Here is a 22,816-nt window from a genome sequence, read left to right as displayed (position 1 = left end):
CTTCAGCTCCAGTCATGATCTCATAGTTTGTGGATTTGAGGCCCACGTCAGGCTCTGTGCTGACAGTTGGGGGCCTGCTTGGGATTCTCTCTCCCTCTCTCTCTGTCCCTCCCCCGCTGGTTTTCTCTCTCTCTCTCTCCCTCTCTTCTTCACTTGAAATAAATTAATAAACTTTAAAACAACAACAACTAAAAACAACTTTTAAAAAAATGCTGGGAACAGAAAGGTAAACAAAGCATAGCATCTACCCTAACTTTCCTGGAATCTCCATATCATTTACCTGGTAACACAAACAGTACTTCTCATCTGCATTATCTGTTCTTCCTCTTAGTGTTACTAGTGTTCCACGGTCTCCCTTTGATGGCAAAACGTGGCCTGCGATCCCCACCGGCCTGCACTGGCCAGTCTACCTTGTGTTGCCATTTTCTCTTGCTTCAGAGGGGCATCTGATGGCCCCAGGCCAACTACTGAATTAGCTGGTGACAGTGCACCTCCTATTGGTAAAACTTCAAAAAGTTGCACTCGGGCGTGCCTGGGGGCTCAGGTGGTTAAACGTCCTACTTCGGCTCAGGTTATGATCTCATGGTTTGTAGGTTTGAACCCCGCATCGGGCTCTGTGCTGACAGCTCAGAGCCTGGAGTCTGCTCTGTATTCTGTGTCTCCCTCTCTCTGTTCCTCCCCTGCTCATGCTCTCGCACTCTCAAAAATAAATAAACATAAAAAAATTTTCTTAAAGGTGCATGCAGTTTACAAGTAATGTCCTGACATACGCTCCCAAGTGGCCCCCTATGTCGGCGCTGTGACGTCAGAGCAGCCAAGTCGGTGAAGAGGCTCCGCGAAGTCCCATCTGGGTCCCCCGCCAGCTGGGGCCCTGAGGCAGGCTGGCCAACAGCTCTGAGCCTCTCCCGGGTGACAGGGACTGTGGAGGGTCCCCACACAGCCATCGCGGGGTTCGTGGAAGCTTTCACTGAGCCATGGAATACAAATGTCCCGTGTACTACCTGACACACTGGGAGGGCTCAGCATTGCCGAGAGGGGTCATGACTCCTGCACTAAGGTGACAGTTTTGATACTGCTCTTTTAAAAAACAATTTAAGTTTATTTATTTTGAGAGAGAGCACGTGCACAGGCAGGAGAGGGGCAGAGAGAGAAGGAGAGAGAGACAATACCAAGAGGTGACGAGGGGCTCGAACCCACAAACTCTGAGATCATGACCTGAGCCGAAATCAAGAGTTGGATGCTCAACTGACTGAGCCACCCTGGTTTCCCTAAATTATTTTAAAATGTAAAGCTATCTTAACCATAAAATCCCACATAAGTAAAACGGAGCATGTGCTCAGGGTAAGGACCTTGAGCAAATCACCTTAACCCAAGAGTATTTTTCTCATGCCCAGAATGACGTGGTTGGGCTAAAAAGTCTACAGACTCCCAAGAGACAAAATAAGCACACGCGATGGGTGACCTTAATCAGATCCATGCTAAAAAACAAACAAACAAACAGACACATATCAGCGCGGCTGATAGGACTATCCACTAGATACTGTGGAATTATTACTGGTTTTCTTAGGTAGGGTTCGCGGCCCGTAGAGGAATGTTGTTACTCGTAGGAAATACACACTGAAGTATCAGGTCTGCAAATGTCTCAGGAAAAGAATATCTGAGGGGGTGTGTGTGTGCAGCTGTGCGTGTCCATATGTGTGTGTGCATGTGTGTACACGCATGTGGTGTGTGCACGCACGTGTGTGTACAGAGACAGAGATCGAGTTAAAGAAATAGAGCAAATACATTGTGTTTTTTAAAAAAATAATCTCTGAAATGCCATCATTTCAAATTTTTAAGAATGCACCAAACCCCATGACCAAATATTGAAAATTATTATTTTCTAAATCAACAGTTAGTCTAGCCGAACTAAAAAAAAAAAAACCCGTTTTTAAATCTTCTTTCTTACCTTTCGAGCTCTAATTTTGGCCTTTAAAATCTAAATATTCCGTCCCATCTGCCTCATCATAATAAAGTCCCCAAAACTTGAGCACTCTATTGTTATCTTCAAAAAACTCTTTTCTTCAGTATCATGTATCTGAATTTTTAATCAGCATTTTGACTTCCTTCCCTTCCCTCCACGGTCCTTCAGCCTTCAGGCTTTGATTCGGACCTGCCTTGCCTTTTCTCTTTAGATTTTACGCTGTGTGTGTGTGTGTGTGTGTGTGTGTGTGTGTGTCTCCCCGCTCCATCTCTGTCCTCATTTACATAGATGCCCCTCCTTCTTCCTCCCTGACAGTATCTCCCTGTAGATTTGTCTCCTGTTCTGTGCCGTAATTTAGCTCGCTGATTTGCCCTGTCTACACCGCACTTACTACCTCTCCATCTTTTTCATTATCTCCTCCGGCCCTAGACTCCGTGGAAGGAGGGGGGCCCTGGAAAGGGGGGCCGCGGGGAGCGCAGCCCTACCCCCTGCCTTCCTTTGTTCCACGCAGCCCTCCGAACGCCTTTTCTCAACAAGCGCGGTTTTGTGTAAAACGGAAGTGTGTGTGTGTTCACACGTCTCTGTGCACGTGCGTACGGGTGTGTATACGTGCAGTTCCTACATGTTGACACGTCCACATCTAGCACTTACACACTTTTTTTTTTTTTTTTTTGCCAACAGGAAAAACGGCAAGGCCACGCAGAAGGAATTTTCTGTGCAAGGGGGAGAAGGCAGCCGGCCCGCCTTGGCTCCCCCACCGTCCCCTCCAGCCTGGTCTTTTTCTAGGAGCCAATGTGGTCGGTGAGGCGCTTGGAGAGAAGCCGGCGGGCCCACCGCACCCGGCTTACCCGAGGCCGCCCGCCCGCCGGACCCCGGCTGCAAGCTGCACCTCCCGGCGGAGCTCCGCTCTCCGCCCCGCCCCCGCCCCCGGCCGCGCCCCGCCCCCGGCCACGCCCCGGCCCCGGCCACGCCCCGGCCCCGGCCGCGCCCCCGCCCCCGGCCGCGCCACGCCCCCGGCCACGCCACGCCCCCGGCCCCGGCCGCGCCCCCGCCCCTGGCCACGCCACGCCCCCGGCCACGCCCAGGGCTTCCGGGCATGTCACCTTCTCTTCGGTTCACAGAACCCTTGAACGATAATCCGCTTTTATTTGCCTGAACTTCTGAACTCCTCCGGCGTCTTTTTCCCTCTGGTCCCTGGCCATCGGCCTTGGAGTCCTTCGCGTGCCCTTGGCCTGGCCGAAACTTTTGCCCACAGAGAGTTAAAAATGACCAGTTTGGGGGCGCCTGGGTGGCTGAGTCGGTTAAGCGTCCGACTTCGGCTTGGGTCATGATCGCACGGTTTGTGGGTTCGAGCCCCGCGTCGGGCTCTGTGCTGACAGCTCAGAGCTGCTTCAGATTCTGTGTGTGTGTCTCTCTCTGACCCTCCCTGCTCACGCTCTCTCTCTCTCATAAATAAATAAAACATTAAATATTAAAAAAAAAAAAAAAAGAATGGCCAGTTTTCACTGATTCCGACCTCTGGCCACCATGACAGGCCACGCTGCGGATTTCGTTCCCCCTTTCTGCTCCTTCCTTTGTAGCTGACCAGACTTTCCCTGTCTGTGTCTGCACTCCTGATAGTGTTCTCTCCCCGCCCCCTGCGGGCCCCCCACGTCCCCCTCTTCCAGGCTGACCCTGGGCAAACTGACTGCAGGGACCTTTTGCCCACCCCGCCGGAGGACTACCCTACAGCCTGCATAGCCCAGCTGGTCAGCCTCGGGCTCTGCAGTAACGGGTCGCTGCTCTGCTCTCAAAGGGAAGGACTGTCCATCATCTCCCTGCCCTGTGCCGCTGGCCGTTCCTCTGTCCAGGCCCAGTGTGCCTCCGATTTTACGTGGCTGGCACAGTAGTGGCTTGCTAGCCATACTAAAATAGCAACCTTCTTAACCAGGTTATTTCTCACGTGAGACGTAAATGCGTTTGTTTCTTGTCCTGTCTGGTATGACGCAACGGGAAAGTTAAATCAGAAGCTCCTATTGTGACCCTTAAGTGTTTCTTTAAAAATTTTTTTAATGTTTTTTCTTTATTTCTGAGAGAGAGAGAGACAGCGTGAGCAGGGGAGGGTCAGAGAGAGAAAGGGAGACACAGAATCCAAAGACAGGCTCCAGGCTCTGAGGTAGCTGTCAGCACAGAGCCCGACGCGGGGCTCGAACCCATGAATGGTGAGATCATGACCTGAGCTGAAGTCCGACGCTTAACCGACTGAGCCACCCAGGCGCCCCGACCCAAATATTTTTAAAGATGAGTCCTGTGTTGCCCTTCTCCGGAGGCTCAACAACACTTATTCCAAGAGACTAAATTTCACCAACGTGTCTTTTGAGATTATAGTCAAGAAACTTTGTAATCTCCATTCTTGAAACAAAATTCCTGCCTTGGAATATTTTTCCGATGACGGACATCCTTTCTAAATGACTGGGTGGTCAATTCTTTTCACATCAGCCTGCAGTGTGTGCTCAGCCCCTATTACCATTGGTGAGTTGCCTTTTTATTATGGAAAATGACAGGAACTAACAACATTACCACTATGTGCCTCTGGTCCTTGTCAGCAAATACAAGTTTTCCTCTCTGCTTCCAAGCCCCCCTTACCATCTGACTGTTTTCTACTCCCCTTTCCATTGTGAGTCTGTGACTACAACTCATTAGAAGAGGGCTGTTCCCTGCTAATTCCAGTTACCATGTCCTTAGTCAATCAGTCAACAGGTATTTACCAAACAATTCTACTGGACAGCCATCACAAAAATAGCTTTGGCAAATTCCTACTGTGCCAAGGCATAGAATCAAGCTGTGAGGAGGCCCCCTCATCTCCAATGGCAAAATGCAGAGCACCCTTCAGAGTCGTTCACCCATGTTGTCTGGTGTATGATGTGAGGGAGGAAAAAGTTTACTTCTACACTCTTAAGTTTGTCAATGAGGGCCTGCAAACTAAACTAACAAAAGACACATTAACAAGAGAAAAGGCACACAAGGGTTATTAATATATCCTTTGATGAGAACTCACAGAAAGAAGTTAAACTCAAAGAGACAGATTTGGGGGCTTCTATACCATTTTAACAAAGGAAAAGTGGTTCAGGCTTCAATGGATGAATAATAACTTGCAGAGAAGTGACTAGGACATATATGGGGGAACGTATGCAAGGTAAGAGTTATTTTAGTAATATCTGTTTATGCAGACTCATATCTCAGTACTGACTCTGTCTCTAGTGATAAGTTGCTCTCCTCTTCCTGGACAAGAGAAGACATTGTCACAAAAGGAAATTTATGCCCTGCTTTTCAGCAGATTAAGGGCAGGCTAGAGAACTCTTCTTGCAGTTGCTGCTCCTCAATTGCCTTCAACTCAAAATAATGCTTGTGCCAAAGAAGTATGGTTTGGAGAGGCGTATCCTGGTCTCCTTCAAGGACATCACCAATACATACAACCGGTACTGACATTTTCTCCCGCCACGTTACCGTGGGGAGGGCTGGGTTGTTTCTTTTTTTTAATTGAAATATAATTAACATGTACTATTAAATGAATTTCAGGTATATAACCTAGTGGTTCAACAATTATATACATTGCAAAAGCCTCACGCCAGTATGGGTGTCCTGGTGGTCAGAATGGCAAGTATCCGAAAGACAAGAAATAACAAGTGTTGGCGTGGATGTCGAGAAAAGGGAACCCTTGTGCATTATTGGTGGGGAATATAAATTGGTGCAGCCACATGGACAACAGTATGAAGTTTCCTTAAAAAAAAAAGAAGAAGAAGAAGAAAAAAACAACAAAAAAAACCTAAGGAGCACCTGCCTGGGTGGCTCAGTCCGTCAAGCGTCCAACTCGGTTTCTGCTCAGGTCATGATCTCCTAGCTTTTGAGTTCAAACTCCACCCAGGGCTCTGTGTGGATGGTGCAGAGCCTGCTTGGGATTCTCTCTCTCTCTCTGCCCCTCCTGCTCTCTCTCTCTCTCTCAAATAAATAAAGGAGCACCTGACTTCAGCTCAGGTCATGATGTCACAGTGTGTGGATTCAAGTCCCACATCGGGCTCTGTGCTGGCAGCTCAAAGCCTGGAACCTGCTTCAGATTTTCTGTGTCTCTCTCTGCTCCTCCCCCGCTCACGCTCTGTCTCTCTCTATCTCTCAAAAATAAATAAGCGTTTATTTTTTTTAAAGCGTTTATTTAAAAAATATTTTAAACAAAATAAACAAACTTAACAAAACAAACAAAAACAAAAACCTAAAAGTAGCTCAAGCACCTGGCTGGCACAGTCAGTAGAGTATGCGACTCTTGATCCTGGAGTTTCTTGATTCCGGAGTTGTGAGTTCAAGCCCCACATTGGGGATAGAGTTTATTTTAAAAATTGGGGCACTTGGGTGGCTCAGTCGGTTAAGCATCCGACTTTGGCTCAGGTCATGATCTCCTGCTTCATGGGTTCGAGCCAACAGCTCAGGGCCTAGAGCCTGCTTCAGATTCTGTGTCTCCCTCTCTCTCTGCCCCTCCCCGCCTCGTGCTCTGTCTCTCTCTCAAAAATAAACATTAAATAAATAAAAATAAACAGGCCATTTTTTAAAAACCTAAGATAGAAGTACCATGGTATCCAGTAATTTCACTGCTGGACATCTACCTCAAGAAAATAAAAACACTAATTCAGAGAGATACATGCATCCCTATGTTTATAGCAGCGTTATTTACAATAGGCAAGTTATGGACGCAGCCCAGGTGTCCATCCACAGACGAACGGACAAAGAAGATGTGGTGTAAATATACAACGAAATATCCCTCAGCCATAAAAAGAATGAAATCTTGCCATTTGCGACAACAAATGGACACAGAGGACCCTCTGAACTAAGCCAGACAAAGCCAAATAGCCTTTGATTTCGCTTGTAAGTGGGAAGTGCTTTTTTATTATTGTTCGCATTTTTCAATTGAGTAAACTGTGGCTTTGAGAGCCTTTGTACATTTCCTTCTCTAACGTGATCTCCAAAGGACTCAGTTCAACCACCTCGTGCACTTCCATAGCCTCAGCCTTCTTCCCTACTCACCGTATTCATGCCACTGCTTTAAAACAGCTGTTCTGCCCCTTCCTTCCCAATGAAGGCCCCCTGGTTTCTCCCACAATTCCTGAGAAAGAATAAAAGAAATGGAAGGAGAGACCCAAAGAAAGCTCAGCTCTTGCAGCCGGTCACGAGAACCCATTCCCATGCCTCTCCGATCCCCGTATCCAGGGGCTTCAACGACAAGCCAGCTTCCATGACCGTCTGTTCCAGGTGTCAAGCATTCCTCGGAATCTAAACCCCTTCCTCACTGTCCTGAGTGGGTCCCCCCCTTCACAATGTTCCAGCCAACTTGTCGCATACACTCAAAGTTTCCCCCAAAGGTAGGGGCGCCTGGACAGTTAGTCAAGCGTCCAACTTGAGCTCAGGTCATGATCTCCCAGTTCGTGAGCTTGAGCCCTGCATTGGGCTCTGTGCTGTCAGCGCAGAGCCTGCTTCAGATCCTTAGTCCCCCGCTGTCTCTCTCTACCCCTCCCCCCTCAAGAAATTAAATTTAAATTTAAAAAAATTTAAACGTTTTCCCCAAATGTTCCTATGTGAAGAAATTTGAGCACTCGTGGGCAGCAGGAAACTAAGGACCCACTTTTTGGAATCGTGTATTTTTAGAGCTGGGATACCTTAGGGCAGAGTGCTCCTCCCCCCTGACTGCAGGCGTGGGAGTGTTCTCACTGGCGGAGGGTGGGCATGACGGCTGTGCACTATGACATGCCTCAAACAGGAATCCAACCCATTCAGAGGCTTTGATCATATTTATCTGTCTTCTTCTGCCAATAATCCCTGATAGTGCCCAGATGTCATGATGTTATTTGAGTGGAATTACATTGGAACGGCTTACATGATCTGATTAATTAGAGTCACTTTGAGTACAGTGACTAATAGGTCCAATCCTGTTAGTGCAGCCTTCTGCCCGGCAGGCTGTGGTTACGTAACGCTGGTGAAGGGCTGCCAGAGCCTGTTGGTCTGTTTCTGGGCAGTACTTAACTCTTATTTTGCTTAAAAAATATTAGCAGGGCAGGACGATGGAATATTACTCGGCCGTGAAAAGGAGTGGGGACCTGATACATCCTACCACATGGGTGAACCTCAGAGCATTATGCTGAGTGAAAAGAAGTCAGATACAAAGTCCCATGTTGTATAACTCCATTTACAGGAAATGTCCAGAATAGGGAAGCCCATAGAGGAGGCCAGGAGATGGGTGCTCGCCAGGGGCTGAGGGAGTGGGGGAAGGGAGAGTGACTGGTTAATGGGTGTGGGGGGGTCTTTTCAGGGTGATGAAAATGTTTTGGAATGAAAGGTAGTGTTTGCACAACATTGAGCATGTCTTGGCTGTCACAGAATTGTTTACTCTAAAACGGTTAGCATTATGTTACATGAATTTTCCTTTGATTAATATACATAGAGAGAGGGGCGCTTGGGCAGCTAAATCAGTTAAGCGTTCGACTCTTGATTTCAGCTCAGGTCACAATCTCACGGTTTGTGAGTTCGAGCCCCGCACTAGGCTCTCTGCTGTCAGTGCAGAGCGTGCTTCAGATTCTCCCTCACTCCCTCTCCTTCTGTCCCTCCCCTGCTCACGATCTCTCTCTCTCAAAAATAAATTAAAACTTTAAAAATAATAAATCTTTTGTTTAATTTTTTAGTGTTTTATTTATTTTTGAGAGAGAGAGAGAGACAGCACGAGCAGGGGAGGGTCAGAGAGAGAGGGAGACACAGAATCCGAAGACAGGCTCCAGGCTCTGAGCTAGCTGTCAGCATGGAGCCCAACACAGGGCTCAAACCCACTAACCGTGAGATCATGACCTGAGCCGAAGTCAGACGCTTAACTGACTGAGCCACTCAGGTGCCCCTAAAAATAATAAATCTTAAAAAAAATACACAGAGACACAGACAGACACACAGAGAGAGGAAGCAAGAGCAAATCTCCAGGTTCATGGTTTACATTCAGTCTGTGATCCACATGCCCAAAGTTAGGGGTCTACACCCAATCCCACATGCCATTACTAAGGAGGGGTGTGAGGGCTGGAGAGTATATATCCCAGCCAGGGTCACACAACCGAGCTTGGAGCCCTGGGCTCCCAGTGTCAGGGCTTGTCCCTTTCCACTACTTGAACCGAAATAATTGTTTTTCAGTTTTTGACGTCGTCTTCAGTAACTACTTACTGAGGGCTGACTACACGCCAGACGCCGCAAGCCAGTTCACCTGAGATCGTGGTCTCCCTGCTGGTACGGTTATCACGCTGGACCCGGTAACAGCCTGTTCTAATTGTGATCTGCAGTTTGTGTTAGCTTTCTAGCAGCTCCAACTGGCTTACGATTTGAAACTGTTGCCATATGATTTAAAAGCGTTTTGTGTGCCTGCCTATTTTTTTTAATAATCAGGAGGCGAGAGTAAACGCGTCTTTGACAAAAGTGTCAAGTGTATACGATCACCAAATGTTACACAAAGTGGCTCTAAACTCTGAGCCGCTCAGCAGACGACGTTTGGGTCAAGGCCACAAATACTAACGAGAACCCACAGTGTCCAAGGCCCCCGCCCAATGTTAACAGGGAGGCACAGATGACCCTGTCCCCCCCCCCACCCAGAGATGACATTCTCCAGGAGGGTGTGGGCACAGAAGGGCACAGGATGCAGTAAGTATGCAAACAAAGAATGTAAACACAGTCCCACCAAGAGTGTGGGCTTCAAGGGCCCTTTGCAGGCCGCGTGGGGAGGCAGGTGGGAGGACCCTTCGGAAAGGCTCCGGAGCAGGAGGCATGATCCATGTGGGGGATGGGGGAGCCCGGTGCAGGACGCGCCCTCCAGTCGGCCTGGGAAAGACCGGAGTTGCGTGAATGCTACAGGGGTGACAAGTGGGATTTTCAGTCTCAATTTCTACTCTAGTCTGTCAGTCCACTTTCTGTTTGGTCCTGTTGCACATTCGTCAGCCCCGGAGCAATGCCGATTTGCATGTACACACACACACACACACACACACACACACACACACGGGTGGCCGAGCTTAGGACAACACGGGTTTGAACTGCACGGGTCACTTAACGTGGATTTTTTCCAATAAATACAGTGCAGTACTGTAAGTCAGTGTTCTCTGCCTTATGATTTTCTTCCTTTCTTTCTTTCTTTTTTCAGTTTATTTATTTGTTTTGCGAGAGAAAGAGAGCTTGCACACAAGTTGGGGTGGGACAGAGAGGTGGGGAGAGAGAATCCCAAGAAGGCTGCGCACTGTCAGCAGAGCCAGATGTGGGGCTCAAACCCACAACCCGTGCGCTCATGACCTGATTCTAAGTTGGTGGCTGAGCCACCCAGGTGCCCCTGTCTTAAGATTTTTTTTTTATGTCATTTTCTTTTCTCTGGCTTACCTTAGCAAAAGAATACAGTATCTAATACACATAACACAAAATATGCGTGAATTCATTATTTATGATATTGATAAGGCTTCTGGCATCAGTAGGCTGTTAGCAGTTAAGTTCTGAAGGTGTCAAAAATTATACACAGATTTCTGACTGTGTGGAGGCACCTCCCCACCCCCTGTGATGTTCAAGGGTTGCCTGTACTAAGGTACCTATCTGACCACTGCTGTGATCCAGTGTTTTCTATCGTGCAGGTACTTTGGCTGCTCCCCCTGCTCCTCAAAATCTTTGCTGACTTGATCCTATCGCTTACAGGACTTTGACTGGAGAACCAGACTGTCATTCTATAAGTAAAGCTAAGATCTAAAACGTAAGTACTCTAAAAGAGGCAATGTAGCTTAAAAATACCCTAAACACAGGCAACCAAATAAAATATAGATAATGCAGGCTTCCTCAAAATTAAAAACTTTTCTGCTTCAAAGGATGCCATCAGGAAAGCAAAAAGGTAATTTGTAGAATGGGAAGAAGGGTCTACAAATCGTACAGTCTGATAAGGGTCTATCCGGAAAACACGAAGAACTCTTAACAACACAACAATGACAAGGCAAATAACCCAACTCAGAAATGAGCCAGAGATTTGAAGAGACTTTTCTCCAAAGAAGATGTTTCAATGCAACAGACACAAGAAAGGATGTTCAACGTCATGAGTTAGGGCGGAAATGCAAAGGGCAACCATGGGGGATATAGGCCTTCCCACCCATGAGGACGTCCATAACCCAGGGACAGACAATGATCAGGGTTGGTGAGGATGTGGAGAAACTGGAACGCTCAGACATTGTGGGTGGAAATGTAAAACGGGGCGGCCCCCTTCGGAGAAGAGAGCGTTACCATAGGACCCAGAAATGCCATACCGAAGTATATAACCAAGAGAAACGAAAACACAGGTCCACACAGCAACCTGTACAGGAAGAAACGTTTACAACAGCAAGGAAGAGTGACGGCTAATGTGCACAGAGTTTCCTTCTGAAGTGATGAAAATATTCTGGAACTACACAGAGTTGATGGTGGTACCATCTTGGAATGTACTACAAAAAGCACCTTAAAGAATTGAATTTTAGGATATGTGTATTATATCTAAAAAAGAAAAGGGGCGCCTGGGTGGATTAATCAGTTAAGTGTCCGACTTTAGGTCAGGTCACGATCTTGAGGTTTGTGGGTTTGAGCCCCGTATGGGGCTCTGTGCTGATGGCTCAGAGCCTGGAGACTGTTTCAGATTCTGTGTCTCCCTCTCTCTCTGACCCTCTCCCACTTGCTCTCTCTTTCTCTCTCAAAAATGAAAAGAATTGTTAAAAGGGGTGCCTGGGTGGCTCATCGGTTAAGTGTCCCACGTCAGCTCAGGTCTTGATCTCACAGTCTGTGGGTTTGAGCCCAACGTCGGACTCTGTGCTGACAGCTCAGAGCCTGGAGCCTGCTTCAGATTGTGTGTGTGTGTGTGTGTGTGTGTGTGTGTGTGTGTGTGTGTCTTTCTCTGCCCCTCCCCCGCTCTTGCTCTGTCTCTCTCTCAAAAAATAAATAAGCATTAAAAAAAATTTTTTAAACCTTTTTTTTTTAACGTTTTATTTATTTCTAGGAGAGAGAGAGAGAGACAGCATGAGCAGGGGAGGGTCAGAGAGAGAGGGAGACACAGAATCTGAAGCAGGCTCCAGGCTCTGAGCTGGCAGTCAGCACAGAGCCCGACGCGGGGCTCGAACCCACGAACTGCGAGATCATGACCTAAGCGAAAGTCGGCCGCTTAACCGACTAAGCCACCCAGGCGCCCCTAAAAAAATTTTTTTAAAGAAAAAAAATCCCAAGGTACAAATGACCTTTATCAGCTTTTGAGAGCAAACTGTCACTTGGTGTGGGGGGGGGAGGGTAAGGCTGGAACCGCAGAGAGTCCCAGTTAATGGCGCAAAGAGGCCAGGACAGGAGCAGGGGTGGGGGGGGGTATCTTGCCCCTAACCTACTCCCCCTCTTTCTCTGTGGGCCATTTTTTCCTGCCCACCTTTCTGTCCCCACTGTAGAAGAAAAGTAACTTCACCCCACATGAGGGAACGTCACCAAAACCAACGTCCTTTGCTGCGAAAGTTGTTTCAGACACCAAAAAACAGACAAGTGACTCTCCAAAAGTGCAATCGGCAAAACATGGATGTGTTTTTCTCAACAGCTACGAGAGGGAGAGGATAATGAGGAATCCTGGCTGCAGGAAGTGCTCACTTGCCAAAAAAATTATCCAGAGCATGTGGTCCTAACTCACTTGCCTGGATCCGCGCACCAGTCACAAGCTGACGGAGCTAAGCTGTGCGTGTTTGCATAACACAGGTTCCCCTGAGCCTGGCAGATGTTTGCTGCTTTCCAAGAGGGGCAAGCGTAGAGGGGGCATAGCTTCGTGGCACTGCCTGCTCGAGAAAGGGACGCGGGAAGTCAGTGCTTAAAGGAGCATCCTAGGGCGAGCTGCTGGCTTGGATCGGGTGTCTGAGCCTGGTCGGAATAATTACACACCTTCTTTCATAACAAAAGGAGATACCCATTCAGTAACCCTAGAGGAGGATTTGGCTCTTAAATTGTTAACAGACCGTGGATCAAGCCAAGTACCCGAGAAGGAAAAGCAAATATCCTTTGGATGAGTTTCAAGATAGGGTTGACGTTCTCTGAAAAGACTCCTCGTCTCTGATTCTACTGCCGTGTTCCTCCCACACAACAGTATCCACAGCAATCCCAGAGAGCTTTAGAGAAGGTCTTTTTTGTTTTTCAAGTTTATTTATTTATTCTGAGAGAGAGAAGGCAAGAGCAAGCAAGCACAAGCACCAGAAAGGCAGAGAGAGAGAGAGGGAGGGAGGGAGAGAGAATCCCAAGCAGGCTCTGTGCTGTCAGCTCAGAGCCCTACACGGGGCTGGAACTCACAAACCGTGAGATCACGACCTGAGCCAAAACCAAGAGTCGGGCGCTTAATCCACTGAGCCGCCCAGGCGCCTCTAGAGAAGGTCTTTTCACTCATGATCGCGGTTCATGGTACAATTATGCAGCCCCGATAAAGAACCACAGTGATTAATAGGTGGAATCATAAAATGCTTTTACAGAGCCATGTGAGAGGAAGTATCAGAGCAGGTCGGGAGGGGACCAAATACTTCAGGTGTGTCGCTTTTTCTGTCTGGGGGACCCTGACCCACAGATGAGACAAAGCAGGGGGCAGCAGTCGAGATGGGGAGAGAAGAGAATGTCTGCACGCACACACAGTGGAGAGTGTAGGCACCAGAAAACTGGGAAGAGACGGGGAAGTTAGCTCCCGTTGCTAAAGAGGTTGAGAAGTAGTTGTCCTAATTATACATGATCTGCAGATTGAAAAAAAAAAATGCCCAATACCTCACAGCCTCAACCTGTCGACACCCAGAAGCAGAAAAACACAAGATTAAACTAGAATCCCAAGCAGCGAACACAAGACCGTACAGCCTCCTGGCCTCGACCACAAGCACCGGCCTCATCTCTGCCTGAGGAATCATGGGAGATGCAGTTACAGGGCAAGAGTGTTTCATGTTAATTTAAGTCACTGGCATTTAAGTCTTTTCCTGGACAGGCTCTCTTCTAAGATCATGGCTTTTAAATTAACCTAAATTAACCTAAATGTGCCTTCGATTCTTTTCCGTTCTTTTCCCTGTAACTTCTCCGTGTGATGTTTCAGGTTTTACTTGGGATTCCCTCCAGGCGCAGAGCTTTAGAGAAGGTCTTTTTTGTTTTTTAAGTTTATTTATTTATTTTGAGAGAGAGAAGGACCCTGGGGCCCTCGGAACCCGGCGTGAACAACATGGTAGTCACCGGCCACATGTGGCCACGGAACCTTGAAGACTGAGATGTGGCTAATCCAAAGTGAGGTGTGATCTAGGTGTAAGATACACACCCCATTCCAAAGACTAAGTAAGATGCTTTAATTTTTAAAACCTTGGTTACACACTGAACTCATTCTGAGTATATTGGGTTCAATAAAATATGTTACTAAAATTAATTTCATATGTGGGGCACCTGGGTGGCTCAGTTGGTTAAGAGTCCAGCTTCGGCCCAGGTCATGATCTCACTGTTTATAAGTTCGAGCCTCACATCAGGCTCTCTGCTGTCAGCACAGAGCCCACTTCAGATCCTCTACCCACCCCTGCCCCTTCCCCATTCACATACACACACACACTCTCTCTCTCTCAAAAATCATTAAAATTAAAAAAAATTTTTTTAATTGATTTCATCATTCTTTTTTACTCTTTTAATACAGTTTATTTATTTATTTTGAGAGAGAGAGAGCGAGCGAGCATGTGTGCACATGAGCAGGGGAGGGGCAGAGAGAGAGGAAGAGAGGATCCCAAGCAGGCTCCGTGCTGTCAGCCCGGAGCCTGATGTGGGGCTCGAACTCACAAACTGTGAGATCACAAGAACTGTGAGATTTACTTTTTTAATATGGTTTGCTAGAAGATTTAAAACTACATCTGTGGCTCATATTCTATTTCTGCTGGGCAGAGCTACCCTGAGTTTTTAGCACACTAAAGTGCATGAATCTCTAAGGCAGGTTTCCAAACACATACACGACCGCACAGCCATTTTTCACATACCATAATTATTCTAGTTATTTATGTATTCTCCCTCCTGCTTTTCCATGTTTTCTACCTATAGGTGGAAGTTTGCTGAGATGTTTATTTTAGTTTAGTTACATCTACGATACCAGAGATCCACCAGGTGTCTTTCCAGAACTTTACATTCTACGTCTACTGTGAATTACATACCAGTTTCCATTTTCAGAAATGAGAACAAGACTCACTTGTAAAAAGCTTTGAGCTTTTCAGATTTCAGGGCCGAGGCAGAGCACCCCCACAGCATTTGATGCTTTGAAGATGTTGGCTATTAGTTAATTCCTACCTTTTCCAGGATACAGAGAAGAGAATATAAGCACAGAACTCACAGCTCCCCTTTTCCTGGGCCAGAGCTCAGACTCCGCCAACAGGGAGCCAGACGCAGAACATTAGGTTGTGCTGCCCTCTACTGGCCGCAACGAGACACTGCACAAAACCCACAGGCGGAAAACAATTCTATTTCAGTGCTTCATTGATGGACTCTTTTTTTTAAGGGAGAAAAATCTCTTTTAAATATATCTGCAGTCTGCAGATTGAAAAACACCATTCTAAACGATGCAAATGAAGAAGTTCAAACAGCAACAAAGCCTTAGAGCTCCATTCTTATAGAAGAACATACTCTTACCCTGGCTTCTGTGAAACTGAACTCAATTCTCTTCTTTGTCCCATATACCTTTCTGTTCACCGCCTCCCCCCACCTCCCCCCAAAATAGGGGAAGACGTCTGTGCCTGGTCTCAGCATTCCTCACTGACAGGCTCCAGTATCACCTTCTCGCTGAACTCTGCCCACCTCCATCCCTGCACCTCTTCCCAAACTGACTCAGTCTCTGTCCCTCAGCAAGCACACCGCCCAGTCAGCTCTGTCTCTCACCCTCCAGAACTCCAGCAATTTGAGGACAGACCGCGTCTTAGACATTGTTGAATAATACCTTATTTACACCTCTTGAACTTGAAAATAGGCTCAGCGTTACTAAAGGCTTTCACGTGACTGAGATATTTGAATAAAAGGTTTATGACCTAATAAGACGTATATGTAAACTGGAAAACCAGATGGAATGTGAGAGATAAATGGCAGGCTACAAAAGCTGATAAAACCCTCTACTAGGTGAACACAAAGGAAGAAGCCATTGCCTTTAGCCAGAGCAGGAGGAAATGGCATTTGAGACTGATCTGAAATGATAAGCTGGGGGGGGTGGAGTCCTAATACATGGAAACCCTTCCAGACAGAAGAAATACGAATACAAATGAAATCAAAACAAAATACAATACAATACAATATAAAATAAAATAAAGTAAAATTTAAAATACAATAAAATTTAAAATAAAGTAAAATTTAAAATACAATAAAACAAAATACAAGCCTCTGAGACAGACAGAAAAGTGTGAGTGTCTTCTCTGAGCAAGCACTGCTGTTTCTCCAGAGCCTATGGTGCTTTCACCGGAAAAAGAAAGGCAGATGGGGCCAGAGCTGTGAGGGTCTTAAAGGCCAAGCTAAGGAGGATGGAAGGGTAATTTGATCAGGCAGGAACTGGTGGGAAGGGGGAGTGGGGGTGGAGCACAGACCCCCCCCATCCAGTTTTCCTGCAGTATCCCACTTTTCTGTGGGAGCTGTAACACTTCGGGGAAACTTCTGGATGGACCCCTCCCTGGCTAGGATGGGGTGCTGAAAGGAGGCAGCGTTCTCCTCATTACAGAAGAGATCCTCCGATTGCCAAGTTTGTCCAAGTTTGTCCGTGCACCGGAATCACCCGGGGGGGTTCATCAAAGCACAGATTGCTGAGCCCCAGCGCCGCCCCAACTAACCCCTGCCGTGCCCTCCCATCCCCTGCCATGCACCAGGACTTACCGGGTCTCGGGGCCAGGTCCCCCAAATCTGCATTCCCAGTAAGTTCACTGGTGACATCAGCTTTTGAAAACCATTATCCAAGGTTTCTAGAAGGAAAACAGTAAGTGGTAAGTAGAAAGCCATTGCTCGTTCAAAACAAAGTACCCGGCACCTAGCAAAGTGCCTGAGGCATAAAACGCCCTTCAGAAATATAAAAACAGCTTTTAATGAACAACTGCACAGCCAGATAGCATGTCAGATAAAGCCCCACGTTACACGCATTCACAGGAGGGAGGGATTGCTCGGAGTTTCAGACAGAACGGTACACAGGCTAGTGCCACCTCCGCAGACTTTCCTCCTCTCTCCCTCCCAGAAGCCAGCATGTCTCAGACCTGCTGATTCCTTCTCCTTTCTTCATGTATTTACGCTTTATATGTATACGCATATCCGGTACGTATGTAGTAGTTGTACTTAATATTCTTAAATGTCACGAATGCATCCCATAACGCATCCCATGACACACCTGTTCTGTTCGTTACAGGTGTTTTGGTGTTGTGGGAAAATGTATGTAACATACAATTTACTACTAAACCATTTTAAGTGCACAGTTCAGTGGCATTAACCACATTTACGTTGCTGTCCAAACACCTCCACCCTTCATCTCCAGAACTTTATTTCATCTTTCTGAAACGAAACTCCCTTAACATTGTTTCAAAACACCTTCCATTAGAATTGTTTTAATCATTTTAACTGCTGTATAGTATTCCACGAAACAGTATGCCACATTTATTTTTCCACTCCCTTCTTGATGGAAATGTAACTTATTTCCAACTTTTGGCTCTCACAAGTACCTTCGCATGTGTCTCTTTGTGCGTATACCCACCTACGAGAGGAACTAATGAGTCAGAAGATAATATGCACCTCAGCTTTCCTACAGAGCACCCAATTGCTCTCCAAAATGGCTTTACTAATTTCTGTTCCAGCAGATCGGGATCCCAGACAGCCCCAGCTCCCCCACATTCCTGACCACATGTGGCCTTGCTAATTTTTACCAATGTAGCGACTATAAAATACTATCTTGCTTTCATTTGCATTCTCCTTACCGGTGAAGGTGAACGTCTTCTCAAGTACTGGCAACTCAGATGCCTCTTTTGTGAACTCCCCATTCAGATCTTTACCATTTTTGTTCTTTTGTATTTTTTTCTTCTTATTGATTTGCATGAATTCTTTACATATTCTGCAAAGTGTTCTTTTGTTGATTACTAGTTACAAATATGTACTCCCAGTCCCTGGCTAGTCTTTAACTTGGTTTACAGTACATTTTTTAATTAAACAAATGTGACTTAAGTCGGTTAAGCATCCAATTTCAGTTCAGGTCATGATCTCACAGTTCATGGGTTCGAGCCCCACGTTGCACTTTGTGCTGACAGCTCAGAGCCTAGAGCCTGTTTTGGAGTCTGTGTCTCCCTATCTCTGCCCCCTCTCCCGCTCATGCTCTGTCTCTCTTTCTCTCAAAAATAAACGTGAAAAAAAAAAAGAAAGAAATCCTTCTTGGGGTGCAGTCAGTAGAGCACGCACTCTTGATCTCAGGGTTGTGAGTTTGAGTCCCACATTGGGTATAGAGATTACCTAAAAATAAAATCTTTAACAACAACAGAAAAGAAATCCTTCTTCCTCAGAGGACATAAACTCTTAAACTTTCTTTTATAAGTGTAAAGATTTACTTTTCCTCAATAAAACATCTAATAGTCTTGCAACTTGCACAATTACATTGCACTGATTTTCTGTCTGTACCAAAAGCATTAATTTGTTAAATATATACATTTCAACTCTCTCACTTCTACTTACAATTTTTAGCATTTAAAATATATTTCTTCTGGGGTGCTTGGGTGGCTTAGTCAGCTAAGCGTCTGACTTTCGCTTAGGTCATGATCTCACGGTTCGTGGGTTCGAGCCCCGCGTCGGGCTCTGTGCCGACTGCCAGCTCAGAGCCTGGAGCCTGTTTCAGTCTGTGACTCCCTCTCTCTCTGACCCTCCCCTGCTCACGCTGTCTCTCTCTCTCCTAGAAATAAATAAAACATTAAAAAAAATTTTTTTTAAATACATAAAATATATTTCTTTTGTTTTTTAAAGTTTATTTTTGAGAGAGAGAGTGTGGGAGTAAGAGAGGCACAGAGAGAGAGGGGAATAGAGGATTCAAAGAGGGCCCTGCACTGACAGCAGTGAGCCCGATCCAAGGGCTCGAACCCGTGAACCGTGAGATCATGACCTGAGCTGAAGTCGGAGGCTCAACCGACTGAGTCCCCCAGGTACCCCGGCATATTTAATTTTTTAAGTTAAAACGCAAGCAATGGAAGACACGCTGGCCGCTATGCTCTCCTGACTTGCTCAGGTCTCCGGGACCTCCCTTCCACATTTCATGAGTGAGGACCAGTGCAGTGACACTGCAGGATGAGCCACAGTGGGAACAGTGATGGCTTGATTTGGGGGACAGAGAAGCACCTGGACATTTCCAGGAATTTCAGAGAGGAAGGCATCTTCTCTGAGGAGGACTTCCTTTATCAGGTGGGTGGGCTTTTAGCATTTTGACACTGAGTGTGGGTAATAATGGCACCGCTGAGGGCGCCTGGGTAGCCCAGCTGGTTAAACATCCGACTTCAGCTCGGGTCATGATCTCGCGGTTCGTGAGATCAAGCCCTGCATCCGGCTCTGCGCTGACAGCTGGGAGCCAGGAGCCTGCTTCAGATCCTGTGTCTCCCTCTCTCTCTGCCCCTCTCGGGCTCGCACTCTCTCTCTCTCTCTCAAAAATAAATAAACATTAAAAAAAATTTTTTTTTAAATAATGGGGCTGCTAAGTCCCTCACCACAGCTCAAGCATGGCTACTTGGATTAAAAGATGTGGACCTGGGGGCACCTGGGTGGCTTAGTCGGTTAAGCGTCCGACTTTTGTTTAGGTCATGATCTCGCGGTTCGTGGGTTCGAGCCCCGTGTCGGGCTCTGTGCTGACAGCCAGTTCAGAGCCTGGAGCCTGTTTCAGTCTGTGACTCCCTCTCTCTCTGACCCTCCCCTGCTCACACTGTCTCTCTCTCTCTCTCCTAGAAATAAATTAAAAAAAAAAAACATTAAAAAAAAAAGATGTGGACCTGACTCCACAGGCAGTGGGGGGCCCTCTAGGGTTTCAGGTTGGGATGTGGCCTTACCTGTGGCTGTGGACAGAAGTGGGAGATGTATTAGAAGGTGGAGACAAGAGTGTGGAAGCCTAGAGACGTGGTCAGCTCCGGTGGCTTTAACAAAATGCCACAGGCTGATGGGCTTTCACAGGAAACATCTCTCAATTCCAGAGGCTGGGAGTCCAACATCAAGACACCAGCACACAGGGCGCCTGGGTGGCTCAGGCGGTTAAGTGTCTGACGCCTGGGCTCTGGTCATGATCTCAAAGATTCACAGGTTCGAGCCCCGCATCCAGCTCTGTGCTGACAGTGTGAAATTTACTTGGGATTCTCTCTCTTTTTCTGCCCCTCCCCTGCTGTCTCTCTTCTCTCTCTCTCAAAATAAATGAACATTTAAAAAACAGACGAAAGAACAAGGGCACTAACCTCATCGTGGACCCCACCCTCCTCACTTCGTCTGAACCAAATTAAGACCCTCCCAAAGGCCCCACCCTCTACGCCCTTCGCACAGGGGTGAACCTGGACAGGTAACAAAGACCCAGTCCGTAGCCAGAGACCAGTGGGAGTCATCCAGGCAAACGCAAGGTGAATTTACGAAGAATCAGTAGAGAATCACAAAAGGGAACAGGTTTGAGTGATATTCAGAGCAGCAGAATCCACTGGGAGGAGGAAATCACCACCAACAAACTGCAGCGCCCCCTTCAGACGCTCATCTGGCACAACCACCCACGTGTTACATCCCCGCTTGCTGAACCTCGAAATGGAAACATTCTAGCTCTCTCTCTTTGAAGATCAGAACACCACAAAGGACAGAGGATTGGCTCTGCTCAGGGAAATTCGAGCCAAGGAGGGGCCAAACCTGAACAACAGCCAAAACCAGACATGGTCCCTGTATTCCAGATGTGGGTGCTCTGAGGGAGCTAAAATAAAAAACAATGTTTGCCTCCGCCTTTATTTATTGATTACTCTTCATCTTGTACCCTGTCTAATCTCTCATCTGGAGGCCCCAAAGCCATGTCAAAGCCGTGTCCGCTCAGCACAGCGCTGAGACAGAGTGCCAAGGAAGGACCTGTCGGTGGGAGGAACTTGATTTGTAATTATTCCCAAGCAGCCTCTGACCGGAGGAGATGATTAAGGAAGATGGTGCATTTGGGGGCAAAGGGTAAAGTCCACCATGGATTGAGCAGTGGGAACAAAGACTGTGAATAAATACCCACTCCTCTGCTTGGAGAACAATGAATTCTAGTTCGTTTAGGATTGAGCCCTGGGGCCAATTTTAACTGAACAAATTCGGAGAACAAGAAGTAGACAGTAAAGCCTGAGACATCCATCCACACATACATGGCTCCTCAACTTGGCTTCTCCACATCTCTCTCTTCCTTCCCTGCCCCCACCAAATTCTCAGGAGAATCTGGCTTCTAACAACCAGCATTCATTACAATCTGATCATGACTGGAGGAGAGAGGAGAGCCAGTTACATGGAAATCAGAAAAATGGGAAGGGATGTGCCCACACCAAGGTAATCAAGACTCTTCTTTTATTACATTGCACAATCCCCTCGGGACAGGAAGCTGGAAGTGCTGGAAATGGTTGGGATCGGCTACCTTTTTTTTTTTCCTTAAGTAATCTCGACACATAACGTAGGTCTCCAACTCACACCCCCAAAATCTAGAGTCCCCTGCTCTATTGACTGGGCCAGCCAGGCGCCCCAACAGCAGCTTTTTGTTCTTTCTTTTTAATGTTTATTTACGTATTTTGATGGGGGGGGGGGGGCAGGTGGAGAGAGAGAGGAAGAGAGAGAATCCCAGACAGGCTCCATGATGTGGGGTTCGATCCCACAACCCTGGGAGAATGATTTGAGCGGAAATCAAGAGTTGAAAGCTCAACTGACTGAGCCACCCAGGCTCCCCAGAGCAACTTTTCTTAGAGAACTGAATGTCTGACTGAAGAACTGAATAAGTAATCAAGAGGGGATGGCTACAAGGTCTCGGGACTTAGGACGGGTGGGGGAGGGGTCTCTGCATTTTTCGAAATCATATGCAAAACATCACTCCTCTGAATCCGTGGAGGCAGGAAGGGTGAAGGACAGAAAATGCAATAAAAGAAAATAACCCATTTCCCCCCCAGTGTTATCTTTTATCTTTCATGCATCAAAAGACAAAGGGAGACACTTAATGATGTCGCAGCCTTAGATACTCTCTGGGTGCAAACAATAAAATCTTCACTTTACAGCACCAAATTAATCACCTTTGTGCTCAGGAAAAACAGGATTTGCAGGGGAGAATACCAAGGCATGGGCGGATCTTGTGGGATGTGGCTACATTTGGGGAGGTGCAGAACGAGAACGTTGTAAAAACTGCCTTATTGTTAATTGCATTTCAGTGGAGAGTGCCCCCTGACCGATCACACTGGGGACAGCGTTTCTGTCCATCTTCGTCAGATAGATGCCCCCGTGCGTTGGTGCGTAGACTGAGTCAGAATTCTTCATCCTGCCACCAATCTGTCACCTCGAAATGGTTGCATGAGCCTTCCTGAGTCCAGCCACAGAGCCACACACAATGTGGGGGCTAGGCTGCTGGGGGAGGAGGTCTCAGGAGTCCCCAGCTCGGTGGGGAAAGGCACATGATGGGGGGGGCAGGTCTGGAGGGGGCTTCTCAACTTAGACTGACTCTATTAAGCGTCCTTCATTTAGAAATGATCGATTCACTGTTTCTGAAGTCAAACACAGAAGTGCCAAGGGCATGACTTAAATTTCTTGTGACCTTTTATTTCTTGCCAAAAAAACTATGGCTTTTACTGC

General features: G+C 47.0%; 1 long non-coding RNA gene across 3 annotated transcripts in view; it reads right to left on the bottom strand.

Annotated features, from left to right (window-relative positions):
- LOC120236915 overlaps positions 1-16,998 on the bottom strand; it is a 56,351-nt gene extending 39,353 nt beyond the window's left edge. For all 3 annotated transcript variants that reach the window (XR_005529805.1, XR_005529803.1, XR_005529804.1), the window contains exon 1: positions 16,868-16,998. This is a non-coding gene — a long non-coding RNA (uncharacterized LOC120236915). The remainder of the gene's footprint in view (positions 1-16,867) is intronic.
- Positions 16,999-22,816: the final 5,818 nt, after the last annotated feature.

Source organism: Hyaena hyaena, unplaced genomic scaffold (genome assembly GCF_003009895.1).
Source record: "Hyaena hyaena isolate Hyena2069 unplaced genomic scaffold, ASM300989v1 scaffold_165, whole genome shotgun sequence".
In the NCBI taxonomy this organism is placed as follows: Eukaryota; Metazoa; Chordata; class Mammalia; order Carnivora; family Hyaenidae; genus Hyaena; species Hyaena hyaena.
This window is presented reverse-complemented; position numbering and strand designations above follow the sequence as displayed.